This window comes from Rissa tridactyla, chromosome 1 (genome assembly GCF_028500815.1).
Source record: "Rissa tridactyla isolate bRisTri1 chromosome 1, bRisTri1.patW.cur.20221130, whole genome shotgun sequence".
Classification (NCBI taxonomy): Eukaryota; Metazoa; Chordata; class Aves; order Charadriiformes; family Laridae; genus Rissa; species Rissa tridactyla.
Window position 1 is genome coordinate 35,481,340 of NC_071466.1, and position 15,431 is coordinate 35,496,770.

The 15,431-nt window shown below is 39.5% G+C and overlaps 1 protein-coding gene across 4 annotated transcripts in view; it reads left to right on the forward strand.

Moving 5' to 3' along the window:
- The window catches only part of ENOX1 (ecto-NOX disulfide-thiol exchanger 1), a 380,407-nt gene that overhangs the window by 9,621 nt on the left and 355,355 nt on the right, over window positions 1-15,431 (forward strand). The gene's annotated exons all lie outside the window — the stretch shown is intronic.

Consider the following 15,431-nt stretch of genomic DNA (forward strand, 5'->3'; position numbering starts at 1 on the left):
GAGAAGGCTTGCTGATACTGAAAGAACGGAGTAGCTGCTTAATGTAATCCGCTCTCCATGGATAGTGACGAGAAGGAAGAGAAGGAAGAACTCTGCGGTCAGAGCAGGCTTCGTTTGTTCAAATCCGGACAGCAAATAGGCAGCACATCAGACAGGGCAGCTTTGTGTAAGGCCAGCTTGCCAGTCTCACACCTAGGTTTACCTTTTCCATAATAACAAAGTTGATTCTGTTCACTACTGTATACTACAAATAAAATAGCAATGATAAAAGGAATAATTTTCAGGCTTATCTTGCTCAGGAATAAAGGGAGTAGTGTGAAGCGAGTCAGTCAACCCACTGTAATCAAACAATTCTTCTATACCTAAAGTATAAATGTTGCATGAGTAGCTAGACAGAAAAGACTAGTGGTCATCTTGAAATCATGCGGAAAATCCCTTTCTTTTGGTTCTTCAATGTCAGACGGACTGCCAGATGAAACTGAATATTGAATTGAAAGCAGAAGATTGAATTTGATAATCCTGAAGATGAGATGCTTTGACAACCCTGTCATCATTGAAATATAGCTGTGATGATCACTGAAGTCACTGTTCTGGTTGTTTCAGTGTCTCTTCAACGTCCTTTCGTTCTAGAGGAATCGGTTTGTCTTTGTTATCAGGGACAACAAAGAGCGATAGCTGCTCCTATCTTAAACACTAGGAAAATGAAGACTTCAAACTTGGTGAGAAACTTGCTTTCGTGCTAATGTTCCTGTCAGCATAACACGAAATGAGCAGTTTAGGGTAAGATGTAAGCCTGTGTGTACTGCCCTTTTAAAGACATTTAAATTCACTAGTTTGCTGTTAAATGGATGAAGGAATAGGGAAATGCAGAACTAAAAGCCCAAACCTAAAATAAACAGCACTTCTATTAATGCAAGGTGGTTCAGTGAATATGGGAAGAGTTCAGACAGTGGCTGTGAGCATCCGTGCAAGGAAAAAAGCAGACCTTTGTAACACTCAGCCATGTCTCTAAGGGATACCATGGGATGACTGTATGACGAGGAGGTGTTCTGTATGTGCCCGAGGAGCAAGCGTAGTAGTGGCAGAAACAAATTGAAATGAGAACTTCTGAAGCAGGTTTATCCTGATGCTGAGTTCACCTCGGTGAGAAAGAACCATCTATGTAATTAGGAGTTGGCTGGGAAAAAAGAGGATTTATGCTCCCTTCCTTCAGTTACTCTTGGACAGCCTCCGAGGAAGATCTTATCTTTATTTTTGCCTCTACTCTGTGGTCCTCAATAATTCAAGTTTATTTAAACTGAAATGAACGTGACTTTTGTAAAAAAAACTTCTTATACAGCAAGATACTCCTCAGAGAATCACTAATCTTAGGATGGCAACTGATGATGGTTTCAGAAGGATTTGGACCAGGTACAGCCTGATGACACTCCAGTGCAAGTGGAGACTTTCTTCCTCTAACTTGCAAATAAATAACACCAAATATTTGAGAAAAATATTTGAAGGAGACCTCAGCAGCTGTAGAAACTCAGTTACAAGATTAATGCTTTGAATGAAGATGGAGAACAGGAAGAAGTCTGACATATGAGGAAAAAAAGTCTGCAGTGCTCACAGTGAGTGGAGTGTAAGTCATGGGCTGAAAATGTTGCAATAAATAACAAGTTGAGGAATTTTTTTGTAGTGGTAAGGATGCAGAGGTCCTAGAATGGATTGTGTGAACATTGTGGGGCCTTTGCCAGTTGAAGTCTTCAAGAACGTGGTAGATATAAGTGTGTTGTCTTTGAAGGATGCAGCTGATCCTGTTGCATAGTTGTTTCCAGCTCTATTTGCACTTACTTTACACCATACTTGATTTGAAGAAAGCAGAAATATAAACCAGCAATGGATTGTGGCATATGTTGTGCAGCTGGTCCCCACCAATTTCAATTTGGATCTTTGAAATCAAAATGCAGGTCACGGAAAACATGCAACTGTAGCAAAATTTTAGGACCAGTGCTGCTTGCATCCGCATCCTGTGCGGATGACTCAGTAAGGAAAAGGGAGTGGGTCTAGGCAGCAGTTTCAGCTGCATTTGGTGCCTCAGGGCACTCCCCTTTATGGACACTGGAATTCTGGGTTCAGTTTCAGGTTTTCTGGGGGATTACTGTTCAGCCTGGAGATAAGAAGGCTCTGGGGAGATCTTATTGTGGCCTTTCAATATATAAAGGGGGCTTACAAGAAAGATGGAGTGGGACTTTTTACCAAGGCCTGTAGTGATAGGACAAGGGGCAATGGCTTTAAATTGAGAGAGGGTATGTTTAGATTGGATATAAGGAAGATTTTTTTTTTTTTACTGTGAGAGTTGCCCAGAGAAGTAGTGGATGCCCCATCATTGGAAATATTCAAGGTCAGGTTGGATGGGGCTTTGAACAACCTGATCTAGTGAAAGATGTCCCTGCCTGTGGCATGGGGGTTGGACTAGGTGATGTTTGAAGGTCCTTTCTGACTCCAGACATTCTATGATTCTACAATTCTGTTTGTCTGTGATTCTTACCAAGCCTTACAGTGAGTTGGGTAAAAGGAAGCGGGACAGTCAGAAGGAGCGTGGTTTCATAACTTAAGCTGAAATCCAGATGATCAGTCTGCTATCCCTGTTTGTGTCAGAACGGTGGAATATGTAGCAGTCAAGTTATAGGAGACACTGGCAGTTGAATGTGGACGGTTCCGATTTGAAAGTATTTTGTTCCCTGCCCAGCTCAATGCAGAGCATTTTGCCATGTTGCACTGTTAGGCATGAAACATTTTGATAAATTTGCTTTTTCATGCATGATCCCTTGCTACCACAACTTGAGGTTCAGCCCTGGCTGATGCAGAAGCATCATAAAGCATAGGTAGAGAGAAAACTTATCTGTCTTCAAAAGGCTTATGTAGATGTATCCCAAGTTGTTAAAGCATGACTAAAAATAGACTAAAAGAATGGTAGACCAGACTGTTTAGAGACTTGTGACTCAGCTACGACATTTTTGTGTTTTATTTAGAGTTGCATGCTTTCAGTTTTGGACCATGTTAGAGGAATAATCATGTTACAAAGTGAATTCAGTAGTCTGTGGTTTGTTTTTTAGCTTGTAAAGGCTTTATGGACTTCTTACAGTATTTCCAGTGGTCAGAGGGAGAAAGCTGCCTGAATTCTGGGAAGCATATGGGGAAAAGACTGAGTAAAGGACCCCAGTTCCTGCTTTTCTCCAGACATTCACTCTGTAGCTAGTAGCAAAAGTAGCATGTAAACCAATAAAAATAACATAGATTTTAGGAGTACCAGAATACAAGTTCTTTTGGCAGAGAATTTTGAACAGTCCTAGGAAACAATTTGTTCCTGTGCATTATGTGTTGATGGAGATTGCGTCCTTTTCACATGAGCAATGAGTCAAGTGTTCTTTTAAGACGTATGGGGCCAGATTCTGATCTCCAGTGATTTAAATTTTGAGTAATTCAAGACATATTCATGAGTTACACTATAATAACAGCTTACAATCTGGTTCTTATTCCGTAGGATTTTAATATGGTTATAAAAGGGATATTCATCTTCATTTTCTAAATGTGTAGCAAGTTACCTAATTAATCCAATATTGTCTTCATTCTGGAGGAGGCTGTTTAACTTGAATTTCGTTGTCAAATACCATACAGACAAGCTTGTGTGGTGGTAACATTAACTAATGATAGAGTTATCCAGATATACAGTTCTCTCATTAACTTGAATTACAGTGTAACTCCAATTGTTTTCAGTAGAGAAAGACCACATTGCTGATAGGAAGAAAGCATGCTATTTTTGCAGTCACTGTGCAATTAACTCGAATAACCTCTGCGCTCGTCATGCTTTGTATAAGATACGGGGTGACCAACTGTAGGTCACTCATATGAGAACAAAGACCCTGGGGCTGAGAGACAGTTTATTAAGATAATACTGTGGTGTGAAGATCAACTGCCACAGCAGTTGCCAATGAAAGCGTGTCTGTATTTACTGTATACTTGCAGTAAATAAGAGTTGCCTGAGTTGGGATGGTTTGAATGCTAAAGGATGGGGAGAATAACCAGATAAAGGGTGGTGGTGTGAGTGAGGAGTCAATGTCACCTTGTATTCCGCAGGTTCCCCTTCAGTGGTGATGGCTCTGTGGATTTTTCTGATGCAAGGTTGAGTACCTACCATTCAAACCATAGGACATTTGTTAATAATTTTTCTTCTTTATTCAGCCACTTATTTGCATGAAAATGAAGGGACTCTGCCCTCTGTCAGTTTTGGTTGCTGTTGGCCAATGTCACTCCAAATTAGTGAAGAGAAAGGAGGAGAAACAGATGAAGACGCAGACAGAGCGTCATTTAAGCTTCTTACTCAGGAAGTAGGGCTAAAAAATATTTTTCTCAGGCATTTCTCTTTCCAGATAGAAAAAAGAAAAGTTGAATTGAATTCTTTCATCCATGTCAAGGAGTACAAAGTGTATTGTCACTTGCTGGTGCCTCAGTGTATTTGTCATTGGGAAGCCCACAGCAATGTGCTTTCTAAATGGTCTATGAAAAATGAACGTACAATCTGTTTAAAACAAAATGAATTTGCTGCTTTTATCTGTTAAAGCAAACCAAAGCTGCTATGGTCTGCAGGCCGCTTGTTGCCCTTGGAATGTGTATAATGGCAACTCTGGTGCATTGCTACTGACCATCGTAAGAGGAGCAAGTTCTTCCTCACAATGCCTCTTGAAACATCTTCTATGTAAATTTTTCTTCTAAAAATTGATAATGTATAGTCAAGTTTGAAGGTGTCGTACATCGGATTTTCTCTCCAAAGGACAAAGAAAACTCCACGCTTAAGATTCAGTTTTGCAAACCCTTCCCCCTTCTTCAGACATTCATATGGAAATACACCATTAACTGTGAAATTCCCTAGCAACCTTAACAGCCTAGAAGAAGGGATCCAAAACCCAGCAATACTCAATTCTCAAGCGAATCTGTACTGTCTGTTGTTAATATTCATTATATTCTAATAAGTGATTTGAGAAATTCTTTTCAGGGTCTCTTCTCCTTCTTCCTCTCAACGGCAATGGCTGTTTTGTTGGAACGTTGCAGTATTCACTGGTGGAAAGTGGAACCCAAAGCTTCTTTCTTACCATCTCTCTCTGGAAAGCCTTCAGAAAATCCACTTCATTTCATGGTGATTCCTTTGCTAATTGCTGTAACAGCCCGTATATATATTTTTTTTTCCGATAAATTAATCGTTGACAGCTGATAGAAGAATTATTGGTACTATATAACATAATAAATTGTTTGATAACTCAGCTTAATGAGAGAACTTGTGATTTCATATACATGGTGGCAGTAGTATGTGCTGCTATGTGTAGTACCGTGACTGAATTTGTACCTCGTAATTCTCTTACCTAGTAGAGACTAGTTATCTTAAAAAATCCAGAGCTGATGCTATGGTATGCAATGTCTCAGGTGTTTAAGTGCAGAAAATCATTCAGGCATTGCTTCAGCTCAGCCTTAATCCTATGGGAGCTGAGAAGTTCTGGCACAAAGTCCCACTGCTTGACAGAGACAGGACTGAGCCCTGAGCTGTCAGCATCGAATGAAGCTTCGTTAGCCAATGAAGTGAATTTCACTTACTTTGGTTCTAGCTCAGGTTTCTAGACTACTTTTTGAGAAGGAATGTAGAGCTGTGCTCGTTTGTATTTTTTTTTCTGTGTTTTTTTTTTTTAAATTTTAAGCAGTCCCTTCTGTATGTCTGTCTCCCTAGCCTTTTTTGTCTTGCCTTCTCTCCTTTCATTTTTATAACTCTCCTTTCTCCTTTTCTTTGTGTCCATCTGTCCTCTGTCTTTTTACTGTGACTTCCATTTCTTTTATATTTCAGACTTGCTATTTTCTAATGCCCTGTCCTCCTTATTACTTTCCTTTTCTTTGCTCCCTTCATCCTTTCTATTTACTTTCCCACTTTTTTGATATTACAATGCTCTGTCATAACTGTCCTAATTAATGTATTTCTACAGGGATAAGACTGTAGATCTTATTTTTTTACTGCTGTTTTTCTTTAATTTTTATATTTGAAATTTGCCACAAGTGCTCTCTTTCTGGAATACCATTTAATCTACTCTTAACTTTTCTTTTTTTGTATCCCGTGCAAGTGACAGAAGTGTGCCTGTGTCATATGAAGGAAGGATGGGCAGTGGATGTAGCCCAGCAGCGCTGTGTGGCCACACTTAATTTCTTCTTGTTTGAAAGCTTGAAAACTCAAGCTTCTCTCTCAGGCTCAGGACTCGGGTAGGCTGTCCTGTCAGCTGAGTTCCTTGCTCTCAAAAATAATTTTTAAATAACGATATTTCTTTTGCTCCTTACATTATAGAAGACCAGTAGTATAAGAGGCTACTAGCGCCTAGTGTAATACTTTTGTACAGTTGTCAGAATTTTCATGTTTTTGCTTGAAGAAAGGTGCTTGCTTTTGTGTAGGGATTCTCACTTTGAGGCAGTTGTTCCAAAGAAAGGAATATTTGTACTGTATGGTATCTTTATTTAGCTTTTATGTGGGTAAGTCAGTTTGAGAAATGTGCTTATGTATCATTAAGACCCATAATCTTAAATGTTCAAAAAACACACTCACGTGTCTTTAGTATCAAAATTTGAGTGTGAAATAGGTAGTACTATTGGAAAGCTAAATGAGTGGTGAGTCGAAGTAATTAAGGGAAAGTAAATAATCTCTAAGGTTCTCATTCCCCATGAAACTAATTTCGTATCTTATCCTTCATGTATTTAAAAATAGTTCCCTGCTAATTCAAGATGCTTGTGTACTATGTGTGTGAAGAGCACTTCAGTTCTATTGAAAGGATGGCAGATTAGGGAGTTATTTTCAATGGGCTATTTTTTTTTTTTATTTTTTTATTTTAAGAGAGACATTCATTTGAGCAATGTAAGTGAACAATTCTTGCTGGAAAAACAGCTTGATGTGCATGCAAGACAGCAGGTGATCAGCCAATAATTTTGTCATGGCTTATGACTAGAAAACCTTTGTGTTTTTTTTTTTTCTTTAAAGGCATACGGATGTCATTACTTTCTCCACAAAGGTGGGCTTTTTTCCCAGCCTAGTAAGGCCTTAAATGTTCTGCCAAATATGCTTTCCTGTTTTACTTCCAAAAGATCTGTGGCTTGTCAGTGACTCTACTATTTGGAATATGGATTATTATTTTTTTTTTCTTGAACTAATAAAATATACCTTGTAAGATGGATGACACGTATTAGAAGAGCTAAACTGCTCTGGAGCTGCAGGTCTGCCGTGTGTGAGTCCGATGGCGATCTGACGGGAGTGTGACAAGATTGCACTGTCAACTCCATCAATATCTTGAGTAGTTGTCTTAAGAGGGCTAATATATGTTCATGACATGTCTCCAGGTTTCTGTGCCGAAAAAAATAAATCTAATTTCTTTTTTTTTTTATTTCTGTGTACATCCCGCCCTTTAACTCCTGAGGTTTTCTGTTGCCTAAAGAGGCATATTGCATATGTACATTTTTTTCTTCTTACCCGTGGAGATGCAGGTAGTGAAGTGATGCGGCAAGGCTGAAATAGCAGAGGGACTCAGGTTCATACGTACAGCATGCATGAAGCACGGTACTGTGCTGAAATGTGTGGAGGGACTGCACAGGCTCGCTCTGGGCATGTAACGTTAAGTGCCTGAATTAAGAGCTTACGCAGTATATGTATCGCAGCCCCTTGGGCTCTGAATTGCCTGCTCCAGGTGTCTAAGTGTCTCCGCCGCAAATGTACAGCAACCCTACAATTACAAGGTTAAGTCATAGCAAAGTTACTTGTCTAAAGTAGACAGTGTAGCTGTATCCCCTCTGCATCAGATGAGGATGCCATGTGTTACTTATTAAATAGGGATGCTGAGCTGTTTGGTAGTGCATTTGGAGGAGTTGAAGATGAGGGCTTTTTTCCAGATCTGCAGCCTTGCAAGACAAGCTGTCAAAGCTATTTTTTTTAATGCAAGTTAATAGAGGCTTTCTGGTTTATTAATTGTGGATCCTCATGCAAGTTTAGAAGTACTGGCAGTTAGTGCTTATGTCCTGCCGTCATCCTCATGCTCTCTGAAATCAATGAGGAGTTTGGTGCAGAAAAAGTCAACGATCGGCCAGAGCCCTGCAGACTTGGTGAAAGAAAATAAAACCATCAGCTAGTATTCTTGAGAGCAGGGTAAACCTACTCAATGTAAAAGGGAATTCTGTAACCTGTTATCTGCAGCAGGAAAGCTGCTTTTTATTAATCGATCAAAGAAAATGTTGAAAATAATTGGAAAAAATGACTTGAGGGAGGGAAAAGCAGAGTTGAGGGATATTAGCAAGAGACAGATATTGTTTGTGAAATCAGACTATTCTTAAAGCTTTCATATGCTCTATGTAGTGTATAGAAAAAAAACACTTTCCTTTTTTCCTCCTGAGAGAAGCCATGATTTTATCTCAGTAATTGAAAATAATCTCTGAAGTTGCTCCTTAAGTAAACTTACATGAACCCCTTTTAAATCAGTTGTTATCTTTCAGTGTATTTCTCAATAAATGCTGCCGCCTGAACTTGGATGGCATGATCCTATATAGCAAATAAGGCTGAACACATCCTATTCATGACTCGAAGCACAGCATTTCTAGCCTAATTATGGTGGCATTTGGCAGTGATGCTGTAGTTAAAGGTGCTTTTTGGTGTTTCTATTATAAATTGTGTGTACTTGAATGGCTTAATTCATGCCAGGCAGAAGTCTGACTAGCTATCTACTTAGTAATTTTTTTTCCCTTCATTAAAAATCCTTAAATGAAGAAAACGGTTTTGAATTCTGAATTTCTTTGATCATATCTGTATGTCTATCAGCCTGTTTCTTACAAAAAAAATGCTGTGCTTTTCCTTCATTTCAAAACTTTCTTCTGTTGTGCAACATGTGTGGTTACTGTTCCATGACTTGCATCACTCTCAGCACTTTGGGTTGCTCAAAGAAAGCCATGCCTGTGAAAAGAGGGAAAGGAAACACAAGAACATATGGAATTGTCTACGTTGAGCAATCTGTGCGCAATGCTGTCTACGAGCAAAGATGATTTCAGTTGCCTCAGTTACTGCAACTGGGCAATATTAATTTAGGGACTTCTCACTTTCTAGGGATGTCGCCAAGTGAATTCCTCACAGTTCCACGAACGCTGAGCAATCCCTTTAGACGTCACTCCATGGTCATATCTGTCACACTCGCATTAATACACTTAAACTATTCTGTCATTTCCCACTGCATTCCACACCAGTGCTAGATCCAGCTGTATTTATTCCGTATTTTTGGAAGAGATGGAAAAAACCCCAAATGGCAAATGGACTCAACTGGATGCAACTAGTAAATGCTTCTAAGCGGTTCCCTCAAGAAAAATGCACAGTCAGTTTCACAGAAATATTGATAAAAGTGGTATATATTTTTTTTTTAAAAGCATCTCCTATTTAGAGTTCTCTCTCTTTTGCTCTTTCTTTCTTTTTTTTTTTTTTTTTGGCAAAGGGCCTCTTCTGAAGTCAGTTGAACTTAGTAGGAGTTTTCTGAGTGACCTTCTAATGTCTGTTTAAGGCTGTAGGGGCCTGCGAAGTGGTAATGCTGAGAGGTGTAATTGGCCCTATAAATCTCAGTGGGTCATTAATTCTAAATCCCAATAATGTTAGGACCAGGATGCATGTAACTGAAGCAGAGTGATGAGCATAGTAGGAAGATTTATGCAAGCAAGCATTGCTTTGCTTTGGTTTGCACAGCAATAGAAATTATTTGTAGTTTTGGCTTGGAAGCTTGCTTTCTACCTTAACATCAATTCCCACATATCGTCTATGTGTTTCTGGAAACTTACAAATGCATCTTTTGGGGGGAGATGGCTGGGGCTTTTTTGCATATCAGGGGGTAATAGAACATGACTTGGAAAATCTCTGTAAGATAGATATAAACCCCTCAGTTCTCATCATTTAACTGTATAAAAACAGTTTTCAAAACATTATTGCACCTAACACATTTTCTCTTTATAATGCCAGCTTAAACTTTAAAGGACATGTGTAAGTTTTTGTTTGGTCTGTGGAGACAGGATCCTGGTGTGTGCAATGTCTGTACTCTCATGCAGGTTCATCCCCAAATGGGGATGCCTGCACGGGGGTGCACTATGAATCCACCATCTCTGCATGTACTCAGTGATAACTGCTGGCTAATGAAAGCCTTGCTGTTATTCACTGTGATGAGAGAGGCTTTTCAGTGTGCTCCTTGGAGGAAAAAAAAAAAGAGAGACTTCACTTTGGCTCAGTGAGAACTTGTATCTTGCTTCCCTCAATCAGAAATTACTGTAATATGTCCTTATTCCATGGTTTGAGGTGGAATTGGTTGTTGCTATATAAGTGCATAAGCAAGGAGTCAAAAACGGACTAGTGCAGTGGCATGGCTTTTGCCATATGTCATTTGACTGAGAGCCATTTGTCCAACCCATCTTAAAGTCCTATTTGCACTTTCATGGAAAAAATTTTACCCTCCTTTGCTTCAGTCCCCTGTCAGGGATTGTTCAGAGGGATGATGTTTGCACCATTACCCCCAAGAGGAAAAAACCCAAACGTATCCCAGCATAGACAGAACACTGGGAGGAAACAGTTAAGCTCAATGGCGGGGGGGCAGAAAAATACAAAACCACACAAAGAATAAAAAAAAGAAATAAATCAGACTTTTAAAAATGAAACAGGCTATTTATGTGGGAACTCCTGAGTATTGGTATTTTTATGTAATCTGAGCTGGAAAGGGAAATGTTTGGTTTCCCAAAGTATTCTGCTATAAGAACACATTCAGCTTTCTGAAACATGTATTTTTCATTATATCGGCCTCGATTTATAACTGAAAAGAGAAATTATAAAAGCTTATTGCTTGGTCTCTGGCCTTTCTGCGCAAAGGCATGTGTACTGCCTTACTGATTCTGAGAGACTTTGTTAGGGACTATCCTTAGGAATGCTTGTTCAGGCACTTAGGAGCAATGTGGGGCTCAGGTGGAAGGAGAATAAAAGGCAGGATTTCTGTGCATGCGTGTGCTTCCCTCCATTCTTCAGGCAAGGATTTCAGTTTCAGTTTGATCTGTAATTTTCTGGCAAAGCAGTGACTTTGACTGCAACTGTATCTGGTTTTTGTCCAGTGGATGCCACAAAGCCCTCTACTGTATTTGAAATAGTTCCATAAATTTTTTTTAAGCTCTAACTATAGTCTTGTATTAGGGCCTCTAACAAACATTAGTATTCATACACAAAAATAATACATGATGTAAACAACCTGCCGAAGCTAGAGCCTGTCTCGAGGGCAGGGTAAGAGAACCTGAAGTAGATTGACTGACCAGTTGAGAATTTCCATCGTAGGGAACTTTAGACGTGCTTTGGTTCTTTTCTGGAGCAAGAAAAACTGAGTCGGGAGCTGGGATGAGGAGAAAAGACGTAGCAAGAACTTCTCTGCTGTAGGTGAACCATCAGACCATTCTTTGCAAAGAGTGATCAAATTCAGAATAGCTGTGAAACTGCTTTAAGCCAAGCCATGCAGAGGACAGGTCTGGTGTGGCTGCAGAAAAGAATGGTCTTTGAGAAGCCCTCAGCCAGTCTGAGGGTCACACCAAATATGCCCAAATAAAAGGTTCTAAAATGTTGACTCTACAAATCTGTTCTGGTTAGATATGTAATTTTCAAGATGGGTAGTCCTTAATTTTGTGTGATACAGTTCCTTCTGCTATTTTTGAGTGCAAGTCAGAATACAGTCCCAGGTTGGAGAATACGTAGCATTTTCCTTGCAGAAGAACTAGTCTGGGGATAGTGGAACTCTCTTTGTTTAGATTTGCTACTTATGACACCGGGTTTGATGTTTTTGTCTTTCTGCTTATGCCACAGAAACTTTTTTTTTTTAAGCAGCAAACATGGTAGCGTTGGAATTGGTGTTGGAAAATGCTCTTCCTTTTTCTACATTTGAGCTTCCATTTCAGAAATAACAAGATCAGGATGAGAACATTCGCAGGATCAACACACTCCTCTGGGTTGTCATTGCAGTGACAGAAAAGAGATGTATAGTGAAACTTCACTTCTATGTGCTCTATGTGGTGTCATTCCCTTAAATGATATGAATGGGAGAATTATCCCAGTGGATGTCTGTTATGATCCTTCTCTCTGGAAAGGTCGTGGATAATTGCTATTTATCGTTTTGGAGAGGATTTGTTCAAATATATCTTGAGTATTCATTTTCCATAGATTTGTGTCTAGGGGACTTAAAAGTGACAAGAAAAAGAGTGCATGGTAGAAAATAACTGTTTGCACAAAGGCAATTTTCAGTATTTTGTAAGTGGAGGAAGGAAAGAAGAGGGAAAGTCCTTTTTCGTGACATTTTTCCCAACTTCTTCTCTTAATTAGCACCTCAAAACCTCCATTTCTACTCCTCTGTCCCCTCCAGTCGTAGTTAGGGACAAGAGGTCCTTTCACTTGGTGAAAGCCGAGGAAAGATCAATAGCATTCATGAGAACTTTGCAGTCCAAGTATTTTCCTCTGTGTGCAGTAAAGTACTTAGGTTTTTTCTATTTGAATTTTTTGTTGTCAGTTTTTTAGGTGTTTTGACTGAATCTTCCATGTTTTTTATGTCAAAAATGTTGGTGTTCCTTTTTACAAGCTCTTAGAAAATTACATCCGAGGGGAGGAAAAAAGATGTATAGTTTATACCTTCAGACTGCTGCTATATTGTGATAAAAGTATCATTCTGACTAAAGTTTGATTTTTTTTTTTTTTTTTTCAATCTTATTTGTTTGGCTGCACAAACTTGTATGTCATATACATATCAGGGAAGATTATTGTGCCTCGGTGCAGGGAAATTTCTTCCCAGAAAGAACTTCGGCGTTTGACAGGAACTTTAGGCCATTTTAGAGTCAGAGGTAAAAAAAATCCCTCATGAAGAATGTCATACTTGGCTTAATTTTCTAAGTCATCATACTTCTGTATAATGCCACTGGGACTGTATGCAGGAAATTTGAAAATGGAATTGGGTCTCTTAATTTGGGAGGATTTAGGAAGAACTGAAGGAAAGACAGGCTCTGCTTTTGTTTGATTTCAAGGTTAGACCAAAACTACTCAATACTGAGTTACACGGCATCTTTTTCCATACAGAAAATAAGATCTGATGATCTAATTACTAGATAGCTCCTGCTGTTTCACCTGGGTTCTGCATTTGTTTGGCCATTAACTGTTCCTTCATCTGGGGTGATAAACCCCAAGAATGAATCTCTGTGAATGAAACCACAAGAAAGGGAGTGGTTTTGATGCTAGCTCACTCTCCTGGAGATATAATTACGTGCTAGAAACCCAAGCCTTTTTAGCCTTTTTTCGTTTTGGAGTTGCTGATTTCTGGATTCACTGATGGACTTGCTTGATCTTTCAAAAACTCCTTGAGCAAGGAATGAGAGTTGGTTTGAAAGTGTTGTATTTATGGAATCTCAGCATCCAGTTTATGAATTCTAGTTCAGTTGCTTTATTATGGGATGCCTTAGGCGATATGCTGTTGGGGCCTGGGGCAGGGGTGATAGATGACCGTTAGCCTTGATGGTGCTCACTGAAGTGGGAACAACTGGTGCTGGAGTCTTAGGAGAAGAGACTTCAGCCAAATTACTCTGCAGGGAAAGCAGTGGGAACATTCAGTATTTTTCCAGAAGCAGAACAAAGAAAGTTTATAAATAAGACCCTGGGGAACTTGCTGAGCGTCAGGAAGCTAGGCTGACTTCTGCAGGGAAGAAGTTTGCTTTGCTTGGCTGTCCAGCCTAGGAGGAAGAAGATGCCCCATGTGAGTGACAGGGCAACATGATGTGGTTCAGCAGAGCAGTCATATGTGGGGGAGAAATGATCCCATATTCCTGTTAGGTTTCTGGTTGCAGTGTATACATACTTCAGGAAAGGGAAGCAGAGAAATACAAGTCTAGGTAAGGTAAAACTGATTGTGTTAGCTCTGAACTGTAAATCCTGAGCGTCTATAAGAACATAGTCATGGGAAAGACTATGATTTAGCTAGCATGGGGTCTTTACTATCTTTGTGTGCACAGATCACATTTCTTTGGAGAGATAAAGGATGGGAGGGTGATCCAAAAAACATGTGGCCACACGAGTCAGGTAAAGAGCAAGTACCGCTTACTAAAGGCTGCTTTGGGACACCCTAGCTGAATGTGTTGGGACCTGAATGCAGTCAGCTTACCAAATGTCTAGCTAGGAAACTCTGCCTGAGCCTCTTGAAAATGTGTGAAAATATGCTGTCCAATTCAGATCAATTCCCTTAGAAAAAGCTGGGGAATTTTACTGCAAATTGCATCTTTAATGATACAGATTGAGAATCTACGCTCATATTGCCTAGTCCTGAATACTCACTTCACCAAGAATTAGAATAAATACTTTCTTTATAGGTAAACGAAAGCTATTCTTCTAACCAAGAACCAGACAGAAGGATAGTTGTGTTTGTCATATACTAAATGTAAATCTGAAACAAACGGTCTACAGACCCCGTTAGCTCCTGCTGTGGCTCAGAGGTCTGGAATCCTTTCTCAAGTGTGCATTTGCCAACAAGTAGGGCTTCCATAGTGTAAAACCCATCAATCATCTGCTTGTATATCTGCAGCGTGCAGCAGAGCCGACAGGGCATGAAAATCTAGACTGCCGTTTTTTGGAACTAGAGGAGGTAAAAGAGGCACTGTATTTACTGAGAGCCTCTGTGTGTGAGGATGTCATTTCAGCATTCGTATTTTTCTTGTTTTTTTTTTTATTTTATTTTTTTTTTTAAGCTGTCGTATATGTCAGTTTCTAAGATGCCTAGTAAGCTACATGACCAAAACTGTTATGTGTCCTAGATACTCTTGATGTCTTTGATGTCACTGAGAAAATGAGGAGGTAGGTCTTGAGAAAAAGTAGCCTGAATTCATCCCAGGTAACTTTTAAAGTGTTTGACAAGGCCATCTATTCTAGAAACATATGTCACCCAACTTTGAATGAAGAGAGTCCTTCCTTTATAGGCCTATATCTATAGGTATAGATTTTGGTCTTAGTGTAGCTGAGATCTTCTGCAGATACCTATTTCCCTGCATTGACTACACAGAGTCTAGGGTGGTTACGTACTCAGTTCAGGTCCTTCGCCTGGAAACAATATTTAAGTGCAATCTCTCTTTGATATTCTGAGAGTGATGAACAGCAGCTTTTTTCCAACATTTCTTCAACAACTAAGTACTGCCATGCAATAATTTGGAAATAGATGGGCTGCCTGTACAACTGAGGTAGCTAATGATTGACCTTCAGCTGTGTGGACAAAAGGAACAGGTGGGAGTCTAGAAGAAATGCTGACCATCTAGGGCCTACTGCAAGTAGAAGCAAGAAAGAAAAGAGAATGGCTGTAACTAAT